The sequence below is a fragment of the Benincasa hispida genome, chromosome 11 (genome assembly GCF_027475165.1).
Source record: "Benincasa hispida cultivar pf3 chromosome 11, pf3_genome.v1.1, whole genome shotgun sequence".
Lineage (NCBI taxonomy): Eukaryota > Viridiplantae > Streptophyta > Magnoliopsida > Cucurbitales > Cucurbitaceae > Benincasa > Benincasa hispida.
In genome coordinates, this window is record NC_143488.1 from 44,895,300 (window position 1) to 44,911,332 (window position 16,033).

The window sequence follows — 16,033 nt, forward strand, 5'->3', positions numbered from 1 at the left end:
AAACTTAGGAATTATATTGAAACCAAACTCAAAATTTAAGTATTAAATGTGTAACATTTTGAAACTTAGGGACTAAATAAAAATTATACCCAAAACCTAAGGACTAAAATGATAATTTTTTCTTAATTATATGTGCTAAAAACCCTAGCTAGGTTAAGTGATTTATATATTTAAAACCAATTAGAATATATAGCTTTCATGACATTCATTGGTCTAGGATCCAACAAGAAAATGATAGGTTATTGTAAAAGAACAATTTGTTGTTGGGGTTTGTGCTCTAAATCTTGTGGGCCTCGTAATTTATAAATTTTTTTACACGAATTAATTATTTAATAAAATAAGAAGTTATTTTATTCAACATTTAGTTTACATTAACTCAATCCAATAAACTAAAATTCGTGGTTTTTTTTATGTAACTTAAATGTGATTGACATACAGGTGGATCATGTTTAAGAAATAATCTAAATGGTTTGTAGTATAGAGATAAGGTTGGGTATCTTATCTTCGTGACACTGCAGATACGACCCACTTTGTAATTGTTACAATAGTCGTAAAATGTTACAAACGATATGGCCATAATTGTTCATGTGGAGACATATGAGTGGAGGCATCCTGTACAAAGAGTTTGTATAAGACAGGACCGCGAAATGATTAGCCTCTCTTTATAACGCCTTGAAGAGATTAACATTTCAATAGGATGTCCATAGGTGATTCGACCTTAATCTTGAGTTATGAACTTCTGTTTATAAGGCCGATCATTTGATTTGTATGGGTAAGAGTGACCAAATTCATCGACTCAATAAACCTACTATTTTGAGAATTTGTTCGAGTAGGGAGTTGGAAACATAGTTACACAAGATGAAATTCTTTTCTTCCTGTCTTTAGGGTAAGTAAATAATTTCTCCCGTAATAGCTTATTTCGGGTCTTGAACAATGAGGTCTCACTCTCTCACTGGTTCGAGAGTGATTAGTTTCTAGTTGGACTATGAACTGTTTGTTCATTAGTGAGATCAATGGTTTTTAAGGAGTTAGATGCAACTACAGGGGTAAAACGGTAATTTTACCCAGCTATAGTTCATAGTTCTTCTATATCCATGGACACAGAAAAATATTTATAGTGTGTAGAGTGCAGATGTGAGTCTTTAGTGGAGTGACCTGCACTAAAGGAATGTTGATTAATTTAATTAAAGAGATTAATTAATTAATCTCATGACATTGGATCTTCTAATTTTTTAGGTCTATAAGGTCCCCTTACTTGCTCAATAAGGGAAAAAAAAGAATCAATTAATTTTAGATTAATTTGAATTTTTCAAATTAAATAAGGGAATTAATCGTACAAGATACAATTGATATAATGTATATGGATACATTATGATATAAATACATTATAATATAAAGTTAATTTTGAATGAGATTCAAAATTATATCTTTTAATATTTGAATAAGATTCAAATATTAATTATATGAATAAGATTCATATAATACTATAGATTATAATAAATATGAATGAGATTCCTATTAAAACTATAGGTCATATGAGAGAATATGGTTTAAATATGATTTAAAGGACATTAAATATGTGATATTTAATTGTTAATTATTCAACCTTATTAATTTAAATATATGTTAATTTGGTTTTAGTATATAATTTAAATTAATATTAAAATCAAAATAACTCCTTTTGCATAGTAGCGAGGGAGTTATAACTCCTTTATTCATCATTTCGTTGTAATCTAGTGGTAACCATAATATATATAATTTTTTTAGTACAATAATTGTGAAAGATTGAACTTTCGATCTCTAGGAATGGAGGTTATGTCAATACCATTAAGTCAAGTTCACTTTGACACCTAATATTTATAATAATTCTTATACGTGTGTCAAACTTAAATATGGATATTTTTCACCTCCTTTATTCTTCTATTTTCTCGTTGTTGTTACTTCACATGATTCTAGGAGAAAAGTATTTGTTTTAATTTAAATAACTAAACATTGAGTTGGTTTAAATGAAATCGAGTGAAATAGTTATGAATTATTAACAACAATTTTAAATTAATTAAGGATATATTTGAAAATAATATAAAAATAAGAAAAATAATTTAAATCATTTCAAAGGTTTTAAACGGGTTGTTTTCAAATATAGGAAAATGAACAAAAATATTTACAAATATAGTAAAGTTTTACCATTTATCTACGATAGACTGCGATAGATTACTATCTGTGTCTATCATGTTGATAGACACATATAATAGTCTATCGTGGTCTATTACAAATAGACGATGATATTTTGCTATTATTTGTAAACATTTTCAACAATTTTATCATTTAAAATAATTTCTCTTTTTCCTAAGATATTTTATATCATGCATCAAAAACATTGGCTACTCTATAATGTACAAGTTTGGTTCTTTTCTATTTTTTTTTCCAAGTAAAATAAATATGTGTGAAACCGCGTGATTCAAATCTATGTCATTTTGATTGGTTATACATACCTTATAGAGTTGAATAATGTTTAAATTGACAAGTTTGAGTTCATGGTTTTTACTTTTAATTTTACTAAAAAACTTTCATATCATTGGAGATATAATTGTTCTTCTTTTCTAGCTAAGGTAAAACTTATTAAGAAATTTTACATATGTTGATCAAAATTGTCACACTAATGCTTTGAACTTAATTACCAATGCCAAAATAGACAAAAGCTTTTAAAAAAAAAAATAGAGTCAGTTGACTCTCTTTCTTCTGTCTACATGGTTGATTGGTCGGCTTCCTCATCACAATGAAAGATGGGTTGCAATAATTACAATGGACAACATTTTTAGGGTTAATAATTTAGTGTTAGCAACAATTTTTAAAAATTACAAATATAACAAAATCTATCTTCATAGTTGGATCTAAATTTTGCTCAATTTATAACTGTAAATTCTTTTGCATCGTGTTATATTTATTAATACATTGAGCTGATTGTAATATTTGGAATGGTCCATAATATATATAATGGCTAATAGAAATAAATTATTTAAAAGTATTTGAATGTAGATGGATATAATACTTTTTAGCCTTGTTTTTCTTTTGCTACATGCACTAACCTAACATGACGAAGAAAACATCACAAATCTCTCTCTTTCCTAATTAGGCACCATTTGTTCTCTCTTTCGGAATTTGAATCGTACAAATAAGATTCTTGGGTGAGAGTTTTAATTGAGAATCGAATTACTGTGTTTGGATTACAGTATTCTAAAGTCAAGATTTGTATAATTTTTGAGCTATTGTCTATTTTCTTATTATCAGTAGATGTTTTGTGAATTGTGAAACCCTTTATATAACATGGATTAATTGATTTTTTCGAAGGACTTTTGAATCAATCATTTAATTTAATTGTTTCCAACCATCAAAACATTCTATAGTATTAACAAAAAAATAAAAATAAAAAAATAACATGAATATTTTTACGGTCATGAGTTTAAACATGAAGATACAATATTTAGAAATAAGATACAAAAAAAATGAACAAAACATAAAGAAACATAACATGACAATCAACGTCAACATTAAAAATCTTCATAAAAGGGTTGTACAAAATTTGGTGAAGACCAAGTTTAGAAATAGGAATTAGGAAGGTGAATCCTAATATTAAAAAAAAATCATTTAAAAGTTTGTTCATAGATCTATGTTTGTATCAAATAGTAAAGGCATAACTTTATATTAGATTCTCCATCTTGAAGGATACTGCATAATATAAAGTAAAATAAACCTAATATTGTGAGTATAACAACTTTACTTCAATATGGGTTTTCTACGTATGTGTTTTCCTCTAATTATCATATATAATATAAAATACGAAATAATTTTGTGTAATATCAAATTGTTCTTCTCATTGTGTTTGTAATTGGATTAATTTGTAAAGTTTATAGTTCATAATTTGGGGTTTTAATTATCATGTATTAAAAGAAAAAAAAAATTGCAGAGACGACGACCGTCTTTTGAAAATCTATAAAATTGTGCTTGCAACCCCATAATTTTGCTAAATCGTGTTTGCAACCCCATAATTTTGCTTAATTGTGTTTGCAACTTGAAAATATTATTGTGTCAAACATGGTTTTAGATTTGGAATCCAAAACCACCCCACTCAAAACAAAGGGCCAAATTATGGTGTCCTTAAACACACTTTATGGAATTGACTTTTCATGAAAGAAAAAGATACGATATTTTTTAATGGAAAATTTTCACTAATACAAAAAATGTCAAACTATTTATAGAAATAACAAAAAAATATATATATATATATTGATAGAATTGATTTCTATCAATCTCTATGAAAGAAAATCAAAATTTTGTTATTTTATGTAAATAGTTTTCTTTATTTTTTTTATTTTTAAAATCTTTTTTAAAATTATTATTTTAAATACAGGTATTTTAATTTTCTTTTTTTTTTTTAAAAAGAAAGCCACTAGTAATTGTTTTTTTTTTTAATGTAATTAACTAGTTATTTATTTATCTTAAAATCACTGCTTTTAAAATGTTGTGCTTGTGCTGTATTATTATATACATAAAACATAACGCGGCATCTCTTAACCTTTTTTTAATGAGGAAAAGGGTTGGTAAGTTGAATAAATTATAGAGGACTTATTTGAAAATTATAATTTTTTTTTTCTAAAAAATTAATAATTGAACGAAATATGAAAAGATTGGAACTATAGAAATAACAATAGGACTGATAACGAAATAGATTTTGTGAAATAGTACTCCAAAATTTGGATATCCACCTTTATTTGATTCCTAAGGACTTGTTTGTTAGAGAATTCAGATTTCGTTTTATGTTTTATGATTTAATAGATATATAAATATATATTTGGTAAACAATTCGAAGGCTGTTTTTGAAAACTGTTTCCGTATTCTATTATCCAAACAATAATACAAATTCTAAAAATAACATTTTTATGTTTTCATTGCACTCAAATTTTGAATTTTAAATTTTAAAATGTAAAATTATATTAAATAAAAAAAATTTAGAAATACAATCCGTTATGTTATAAATTTAATTCATATTAATTTTGTAATGTATTATAAATTATATAATATTTCAAAATAATAATTATATAACTTTTTTTTTAACATAAATCATATTCATAAATTAATTAATAATAGTTTATTGTCAATTAAATATCAGTAAGTAACTACAACTAGTTTTATGATTTATAAATATATAGCATCAAATACATTTTATAAGATTGTTTAAATTATAATCTAATTTTTGAATTTGGTATAAAGACACATTTGAAGACATGAGATATAATGCTATTTTCATTGAATCGGTCGTTTTGAAATATCCATTTTTAAACTCTCTACCTTATTCTTAAGCCAAAAATTTGCTAATTTTATACGAATATTGTAATCCTACGTTTTGTTTTGAGATTTTATAATATTGTAAAAGAAGTGAAAATTAGACGGATTTAATACGCAGTTTAAATTTACTTTTGAAATATTCAAATTGGATTTGAAACCATCATACTGGATAATCAATTGCAAATTTAACATTTTTGAAAATTACATTTGTAATTACCATTTGATAATTTATGTTTGAATTTGTCACACAATTGAGTTAGTTTCGATATATGTTTTTATTGTTATTTTCATTTGATTTTTTTTATTAAAGGGTTACGAAGTTGTTAACCTATAAATAACATTTGTTATTTCATTTTGGAGTATCACATTCCAATTTGAAGTTTTTTTTTTCTTTTAAAAAAAAACTTGAGTTGAATTGAGAACAAGTATCCAATAGTTATGCTAGCTAGATATCTGATAATCTGAGGTTACTATTCCACCAAAAGTAGTCATTGTATCCTATTGAGATTATCATTGTAGTTTGCTTACAACGCACTAAAGCGAATAATTGTCTTCTGAATTAAAAAAAAAAAAAAGAAGCTAAAGTTCTATTGAATACAAAATTAAAATATCACTAACTTATTATTAACTCTAACTTCACATATTTTCTCTCATTGCCTCCCTCTTTCAATTCTTTCTCTTTCATCATCTTCAATTTATGGCCTAACACTCTCTTCTTCAATACTCGATCTCATTCTTTCATTCCTCAATCTCTAAAACTTCTCTCATATTTTCCCTCTTTTTATCCTCCTTTCTATTTATTGCTCCGCATTGTATCCTCTCCTCTTTAAATTTATGTCTACTAAAAAAGTAATTTTTTAAATTGTAATATATCATAGATTTTTTAGATACAAAAGCAAAAAGTTAGGATTTTATTAAATATAAAATTGAAAATTTATAGACGTATTAGAACTTTTTAAAGTTTGAAGATAATATGGACACAAAATTTGAAAGTTTAGACTAAACTTATAATTTAATTTTATATGAATTGATGTCTCTTTTGACCTAGACTCACCATTAGAAACAAATGAGAGAGAAAATGAAGGGAGAGGGTGATGGGTTGCAGAGAACATTATAAGTGTCTTTTGAAAATTCACAAGTATTTTTTTAAATAAAATATTAACAATTTCCATGTCTATACTAATAGTAAAGGAAAAAGACTTTTTTGGTCCCTAGATTTTGAATCTAATTTCTATTTGGTCCTTATGTTTCAAAATGTTACATGGTTAATTCTTAAGAATTTACTCCCTAAGTTTTAACATGTTACAATTTTACCTTTGAGATTTAAGTTTTATTTCAATTTGGTCCTGAAGGAACTCTTGTGAGAAGAACCTTGAGCGGAAACAGATTGACCAAATTCCATAAATTATTGAAAGTAAAATTTATAGTAAACATACAACAAATATGCATTTAAAGTTAAATTACAACATGCTTTTGCAAGAAATAAGTTCAAGAAATATTACCTTTGAAGAACCTTTCTTCACGAAACTCTCGAACAGTCACGAACCTCTTGAAAACCGTCTTCAACAAAACCTCGAATAGAAACCCGGACACAACCACAATGGAGTCCTCGGTATTCTTAGGGTGAGAACTAGGAGTGGTGGGTCCTGACTATTTTGGTTAGGAGGGATAAGTCTTAAGGTGGAGGAAGAAGAAGATTGAGAAGTTTTGTAACTCTCTCTCAATCGTTCAGCCAAATTGTAAATCGTTAAGGAAGAAGAAAAAACCATTTTTCTTTTATTCCTTTCGCCATAATAATAATAACCACTCCACTAAAGTGAGTTAGTGAAAAGATGAGGAAGGGAGTTGTAACTCACTTCTTTATTATTTAAATAATAATAATATAATATAAATAAATATGATAACTAGCTTAGCATATTATATTTATATTAAATTATATGTTATATCCAATATAACATATAACCTATATTTTTAATATTGTATCAATACAATATAAACTATAGTTTCTTTTCTCTATTATATGGCATTTAATATAAATCATATTTATATTAAATTTAACAACTATGAATCATATTCATAGAAAATATATTTAACTCTCATTCAAATATTTATTTCCTCCCATTAAGCTATAATGTATCAAATACATTATGACAATTATATTACATATAATTGAAACTATATATAATTAAATTCCTCTATTAATTTGAACAATTCAAATTAATCCAAAACTGATTTTCAACTAAATCCTTTTGAGCTAACAAGGGGACCTCATGGAGTTGTAGCTTGAAGTTCCAATGGTACATGAATAATTAATTAAATTCTTTAATTACATTATTCACCATCCGTTAACTGTCGGACACTCCACTAAAGACCGACAGCTGCACTCTTCGCATTACATATATATTTTTGTATCCATTGGATATAACCAATCAATAGTACGATGACCCTTCACAAATTTCTCGTAAGTATAGCTAGGCCAAATTATCGTTTTGCCCCCTATAGTCACGTCTAACTCCTTAAGTACAACTGATCCCTCTATGAGCAATAGATCATAGTCCCACTATGAATAAACCTCTTTCGGGCCAGGAGAGGGTGTGGCACCACATTGTTCAGGACCCAAAATCAGCCCTTAAGGGAGCAATTTATCTACTTACCCTTGCTTCGGGGAAGGAGTGAATTCCATCTTGTGTAGTTATGTTTCCAGCTCCCCAATCAGACGAATCCCCAAAATGGTAGGCTTGTTGAGTCGGCGATCTGACTACTCTCACCCATACAAATCAAAGGACCACCCTCATAGGTAGGATGTTCACAATTCATTCAGAATTCAGGACATGTTACCTCTGGTCATCCTAGTGAAATGTAAGTCTCTATTATGACGGTGTTATATAATGAGACTAAATATTTCGTAATCCGGTTTTATACAAACTCCTTTGTATAGAATATCCCCGCTCGCATGTCTAATACACGAATGATCAGGATCAGATCATTTGTAGCACTTTATAACATTTTTAACACCTACAAAGCGAGCCATACCTAGTGTCACCAGGATAAGGTACCCAGCCTTATCCATCTACTACAGACCATTTAGGTTATCACTTAAACATGATCCACCCGTATGTTTCCACATACATGTTTAAATTACAATGATAACCTTGGATGTTAGTTTATTGGTTTGTGGTTAATGTAACTAAAATATCACATATTTTATAGACAAAGTGAATAAAATATAATATATTTTATTAATCACATAAAGAGTTTGTTCATACAATATTTACAAACTATAGGACCCTACGAGATTTAGGGTATCAACCCAACAGGTCCCTAGGTTTTAGGATTTTATATTTTAACTTCAATTTTTCATTAAATACTCACTTTCAATCATTGACATCAATGTCTCTTAATTAATTTAAAATAATTGTGAAGTGAAATTTTAAATGTAAAAAATAGTTAAACTTAATTAATTATAATTATATTAATTATTTAAATTTATTAATATACATTAATATTAAAGACAAAAAACAAGTATTTAGTGAAAAATAGAAATTAAAAGTGAAAATCTTGAAATCTAGGGACCAAATTGAAACAAACTCAAACGTCAAGGGTAAAATTGTAACATTTTGAAATCTATGGACTAAATTGAAACCAAACTCAAAATTTAAGAACTAAATATGAAATATTTTGAAACCTATGGACTAAATAGAAACTAGACCCAAAATGTAGGGATTAAAATGGTATTTTTCTTTTATAGTAAATATACTTTTGATGTATTTTTAAAGTTTAAAAATATTAATGAAACTAATTTTGAAATTACAAAGATATTCTCTATAATTTAGTCTATCTTATTGGATACTAATGAGTTGATTGGATACATATTGTAGTTTTTCAAAAAAAAAAAAAAAAGTAAAAAAGTAAAAAAATAAAAGAAAAATTATTTAGGGATTGTTTGGGGTGCTGAGTTGAGATATAATGTTTGAAGTTTATATATTTGTGGAGTTTATATATATGTGGAGTTCATATATTTGTATTTAAGGTGCATAGTTATTTGGTTTGGTTTTCTATGTCTGTGTTTGGGGTATCTAATGCAGCTTTTTTAACTTCGTCCTGTTTGGTAACCATTTCATTTTTCATTTTTGTTTTTTAAAATTAAGTCGACTTTCTTTCCATTTATTACAATGATTTGCATCTTTATCAAGTACGATGGTTGAATTCTTAGCCAAATTTCAAAAACAAAAAACAAGTTTTTAAAAAAGCTTCTTTTTTTAGTTTTGAAATTTTGGCTTGATTGTTTAAACTATTGGTAAAAAGTTGATAACTATGAAAGAAATTTGGAGGTGAAAGTAATGTCTATAGGTTTTATTTTCAAAAACAAAAACAAAAAACTAAATGGTTACCAAATCGGGATTAAATAATATGATTTTATGATTACTATTTTTATTTTGAATCTTTATTATTAAATAGTTCTACCCATCTTTATTTGAATAAAATAGGGATTGCAATTTTTTTCTTTTAAATTTTAAAGTTTTCTTTCTTTTTTTTTTTCTCTTTTCTTTTTTTTTTTTATAATCAACAACAATTAATCTATTACATTTCTTGCAGAAATATGGTTGAATAAAATGATAAACCAAAGAGAAATCAAAACTTTTGATTCCTAATTTTCTCCATAAATTTCATCGTCATCTTCTTCTTTTTCTTTTTCTTTCTGTTGTTGCTCTATATTTTTACTCTGTCATGATTTTTTTTAATTGAATCTCCCCTATCATCTTAACGACCAATAGAATGTCACCACATTTCTTCAACAATTTCACTTTCAATACCTCTAAATTTAGAGGATTGTCAGAGAATAAATCTCAATTTTTCACTAATTTCTACTAGAAAATGTTCGAAGAAAAATCTCCATTTTATGTTTTTTTTTTAATTATATGTTACATACTTTTCCAAATATTCTTAACACTCATTTCATATGTGAATTCAATTAAACAAAAATATGTTTTACAAATTTCTACGTATAAATATTGTACTTAGTGTAGACAAAATATTATTATTTATATAATCAACAATCCTATAATATACTTTAACAGTCACCAGTCATATAATAGTCGGAAGTGGTTGTCGAAGTTGATTTTCGCTGGAGTTTGTAGTCAGAGGTGGTTGTCGAAGGTTGAAGTTAATCGCATCAAGGTGATATTAGAGTTGGTCGTTGGAGATGGTTTTCGGAACTCGAAGTTGGTCACGCGAAGGTGGTTGTCGAAGTTGATCATCGAAAATGAATTTAGTCAGAGTTTTTAGTTGAAGGTAGTTTTTGGAGCCCGAAGCTGGTTGCATGAAGGTGGTATTGGAGTTGGTTGTTGGAGTTTGTCATCAAAGATGGTACTCGAAGTCCGGAGTTGGTTGTCGGAGTAGCTCGCTCGAAGATGGTCATCGAAGTTAATCATTAAAGGTGATTTTCATCGAATTTTGTAGTCGGAAGTGGTTGTCAGAGCCTAAAAAGGTGGTTGTTAGAATTGGTCATCGAAGATTGTTGCGAGAGCCTAAAATTGGTTTTCATAATTGGTCGCGTGAAGGTGGTCGTCGGATTAGATAATAGGAGTTGTCATTAGAGGTGGTTTTCGGAGCCTAGAATTTGTCATCGGAGTTGGTCACGCAAAAGCGGTCGTCAGAGTTGCCATTAAAGGTGGTTCTGGGAGCCCAAAGTTGGCCATATGAAGGTGGTATTGGAGTTGGTTGCCGAAGCCTAAAATTGGTCGTCGGAATTGGTCATGCGAAGGTGGTCATCAAAGTTGGTCGCCGGAGTTGTCATTGGAGGTAGTTGTTGGAGCTCGGAGTTGGTTCCCGCAGTATGACAACGATAGTCGCAAACAATGGTCGACGGGTGGAGCCATTAAAAATATTGGAAAAAGAGAGAGTTGGGGTGAATTGGCATAATATACCAACTCAACTCCACCAACATTTAAAGTTGGTGGGCCAAACATTGAGTTGGTATATGTAGGCCCAAAATGGAAATGTCTAGCCCAATATTCCCTTTGATGGGAACAACCCAAGATTGATCTGAAAGAGGATTTAGGAAAGAATTGTTTACTCCTTTATTCTCTGACACGTATCAGTTGAAGCTGAACACGTCTTTTAGCTTGTCAATTCGCATTGAAGGGAAAAACAAATGGCTTAGATGTAGTCCTTTGAGAGTCTTCTTCCCTTCCCTCATTCTTTAGAATTCTTGAGGGTTTCAGAGATCGATGGTTCTGAGCTTCAATCCTTTAGAGATTCACCTGCATGAAGCCAAGATCGAGTAGAAGATGCAAAGAGAGACAAGAAAATGGTAAAAGAAGAAGGAAGAACACACAATAGTTAAGTGGTTCGGCCAGAAAAGCCTACATCCACTGTTCAAGGGAGGATATTGTTGGGTTTTATGTCCTAAAAACTAGTAGTTTGTAAAATGATAAACATTTTCTATTATCAATATACTTGTTATTGATCTCATAAATTGTATGAAAGTCTAAATCCAATAAACTAAGAACCATGACTATTGTATGAGTACTTGAACTTTATGTGGAGACATAAGTGTGGATCAGGTTTGAGTAAATAGTCAAAATGGTCTATGGTACATGAATGAGGTTTGGTACCTTATTCTGGTAACATCATTGGATGCGGCCTACTCTGTAGTTGTTATAAAGAGTTGTAAAGTGCTACATACGATGTGATCCTAATTCGTACATGTTATGACATGTGAAGTGGGGGCGTCCTATGCAATGAGTTTACATAAGATCAAGACCAAAAAATAATTCATTCTTACTTTATAACGTTGTTTACTGTTTAAGACTGATTATTTCACCTAGATGACCTAGGTAACTCAATCTTAATCCTGAGCTAACTATGAACTCCTGTTTTTCGGGATTGCCCTTAGATTTGCATAGTTGAGGGTTGGCTCAACAGCGCCAGCTCAATAAGACTCCCATTTCAGGGGTAAGATCGGATAGATAGCTGAGGACATAGGGTGCAAGATGAAGTTCACGCCTACCCAATTTAGGGATAGGAGAAAGGTTGTTCTCTTAAGTACTGAATCCAGGTCTTGAACAAGGGGCTCCACCCTCTCATTGGGCTGAGAGAGTTTGGTTTAGTGATTGGATCACAAATCAGTTGTTCATTAGAGGATCAGTAGGGACTTGAGAAATAAGACGTAATCTCGGGGGTAAAACAGATATTTGACCCAGTTGTTATTACGAACAACCTGTGAAGGGTCGACTTGCTGATTATGGTTAAATCATGTGGGCATAATATATCTACAGTGAGGGGAGTGCAACTATGGGCTTTAGTGGAATGACCCATTAGTTAACGAATGAGGATTAATTTGGTCTAATAAGTTTAGCCAATTAATCTCGGATCGTTGGAGCCCATGATCTATAGGTCCGCGAGGTCCCCCTACTAGCTCGTAACGGACTAGCTCTAGAATAGCATGATAAGTTAATTTGAAATGTTCAAATTAGAATTAAGGAAATTAGTGATTATATGAGATATAATTATGTTTAATTTAAGAATTAAACGGAATAGAAGAATTCATATATTTAAATATGATTTAAATATATAAAGATGGATATGTATTAAAATTAATTTAATATTTGATATTAAATTAATTAAATTTTATTTAATAATTAATTTATGAAATTAATTAATTTTTCATTTTTAAAATCAAATAGATTTTTTAAATCAAAATTTGATTTTTAGATAAAATTGAAAAAGGAAAAGAAAACAAAAATACAAAATGAAAAAATGGTTTTTTCCATTATCCATCACTTAACTAGCTCACACATATAGCAATATATTTGCCTTGTCTTCTCCAAGCATGAGCTGCAACTCATGCAACTCTTCTTTTTGCATGTTGATCTGTAATATAATGAAGAGATTGGAGTGAAAATCGGGCATGCTATCTACAGAATTTTGAGAGAAAATTCGGTTTGAAGAAAGGTTCTTCAACAAAGGTTACTGCAGTGAGTTTTTCTTCTTCATCTCTTGATTTAAACTTGTTTTGAGTCCCAAAACTCAATCTAGAGCACCAAAGAATAGTGGGAAGATCTTGAGGTGGTCTACAACAAGATATGGAGAAGATTGCAACTAGAGAAGGAGCTTTGAAGAAGTTCTACAAGAGGTATGTCTTGAAACCCATTTTTCTGCAGAAGCATGTTTTATATTATGCCAAAATTAGTGAATTTGAATGCTTAGATGATCCTTGTGCTTCCGCTGCTGTTGATACAATCCTATAGATATCACTTCTTATTGCTTTTCTTTGAATTTTACAGACTATGAACTCACTCCTGACTCAGTTTTTCTTCTCTTTTATTTGTAGTTTTTCTTTACAAAGAGATGAGCTCAAGTGAGTTGGTGGTTACAACAAAAAAAATCAGAAAAATAATAGATAAGTATTTTTAATTTCTTTATTTTTCTGTTACAATTTCCACTTTTGTAAGCATCTAGTGAACCTCCCTGTTCTTTCTGTACTAATTTGAGCTAACCTTTTTCAGGTAACTCGAACCCAAGTAGCTCCAAACAGTGACGGAGCTTGCTTTGAGGCACAGTTTTGGTTAACATATCTGCTGCATTATCAGAGGTATGTATTTTAATCACCTCTACTTCGCCCTTTTCAATTTCTTGTCTGATAAAATGGAATTTTATGTCAATGTATACTGTGAAATTGTTGATTTTTAGACAAATATATTGTACTTTTATAGTCACAGTAGGTTGTATGATATCGAAGTCATTTAGTAACCCTTTCAACCATAGGCCTTCTTTTACTGCTTCGGACAGAGCTATAAACTCAGCTTCTGTTGTGGATAGGGCCACAATATATTGTAGGCTAGCCTTCCAGCTTATTAGGTTATTTCCCTTAAGAAAACATACCCTAAGAGTGAACGTCTTCTGTCTAGATCTCTAGCATAGTCTGCATCCATATAACCGAAGATTTCATCACTAGAAGGATCATTCTGTTTGTATAGGATTCGAGCTCCTTTGGAGGAGCACAGATACCTTAGTATCCATTTGATAGCTTTCCAATGTCGTTTCCCTAGGTTAGACATATACCTACTAACTATGCTTGTAGCATATGAGAGATCTGACCTTGTTGATGTCATTAAATACATTAGAGATCCCATTACCTAATAGTAGGGTACTGTCTTCATAAAGTTTATGTGATTTTCATTAGTAGTCTAGGCTATTAGCTGCTGAGGGTGTAAAATGATGAACAAGTGGGGTAGTAACAGGCTTGGAATCACTCATTTTAAATCTCTGTAAGACTTTATCACAGTAGTCAATCTGACGTATATAAAGTCTATCATGTTTTCTGTCCCTTTTAATTTCAACACCTAGGATTCTTCTTGATTCCACTAGGTCTTTCATGTCAAACTCTTTCTTTAGGAGAGTATTGACTTGGCTAAGAACTTCTTTAGAGCTCCCTACTCACAACATATCATCTACATATAGGAGTAGATACACAGCTTCTTCAAAACTTTTGGTGTTTGTATACACACACTAATCATAGGAACTTCTTTTGAATCCTATTTTAGAGATTATCTTATCAAATTTATCATACCAACACCTAGAAGACTACTTGAGCCCATAGATTGATTTGTTCAGTAGGCACACTAGCTCTGCTTCTCCTTTCTTCACATATCACTGAGGTTGTTACATATAGATGGTTTCATTCAGAAAACCATGTAGGAAAGCAGTCTTCACATCCAATTGGTCTAACTGCAGGTCCTTCTGAACAACTAAGGAAAGGAGTAACCTAATGGATGTTTGTTTCACAATAGAGGATAACACCTTGGTATAATCTATACCTTCTTTTTGTGTGAACCCCTTTGCAACTAGCCTTTCCTTGAATCTAGACTTTTGGAATCCTGGAATTTCTTCTTTAAACTTGTATATCCATTTACATGAGATAGGTATGTACCCTTTAGGTAAGGGTACTAGTTCCCAGATATCATTCAGGTTAAGGGACCTCATTTCATCATTCATGGCCTTAATCCATTGTCTAGCATCAGGACTATTAGTAGCTTCTTCAAAACTTATAGGTTCATTGTTGCTTAATGAAATGGCAGAACTTAAAGCAACACTGGCATAGTCTGGTTCTAAAAACGTAGCAGGGGGCAGAATTGTTCTTCTTGTCACATCCCTTGCTAAGGAATAGTTTTGTAGGTTTTCGTGTCTCTTCTTATTCATTAGAAACATTTTCCCCAGCCTCTACAGTGTCTTCACTTTCATATTCTAAGTTTTGTTGTGAAGTGGAGGTTTCTAGATCATTCATTGGCTCCACCTCAAGCCTTGTACTGCTTGTTTTAGGCATAGCTGTAGGTGGTTTCTCAGTTAACATGCACATCTCATTTTCTCTGAACACCACATCCCTACTATTGATACATTTCTTTTCAATAGGATGCCACAATCTATACCCTTTTACTCCAGGTGTAAAACCTAGAAACATACACTTAACAGGCCTAGGTTTCAGCTTACCTTGGCTTTGATGCACATACCCTACACTCCCAAATATCTTCAAGTGTCCTAATTGGGAGGTTATCTTGTCCACCTTTCTTTTAGTCTCTTTAGCTCAATATATTGGTGTAGACATCTGTTTAAGGTGTAGACTGTATAGGATACTGCTTCTGCCTAGTATTTCTTAGGCAAGAGAGCATTTGAAAGCTGGCATTTGACT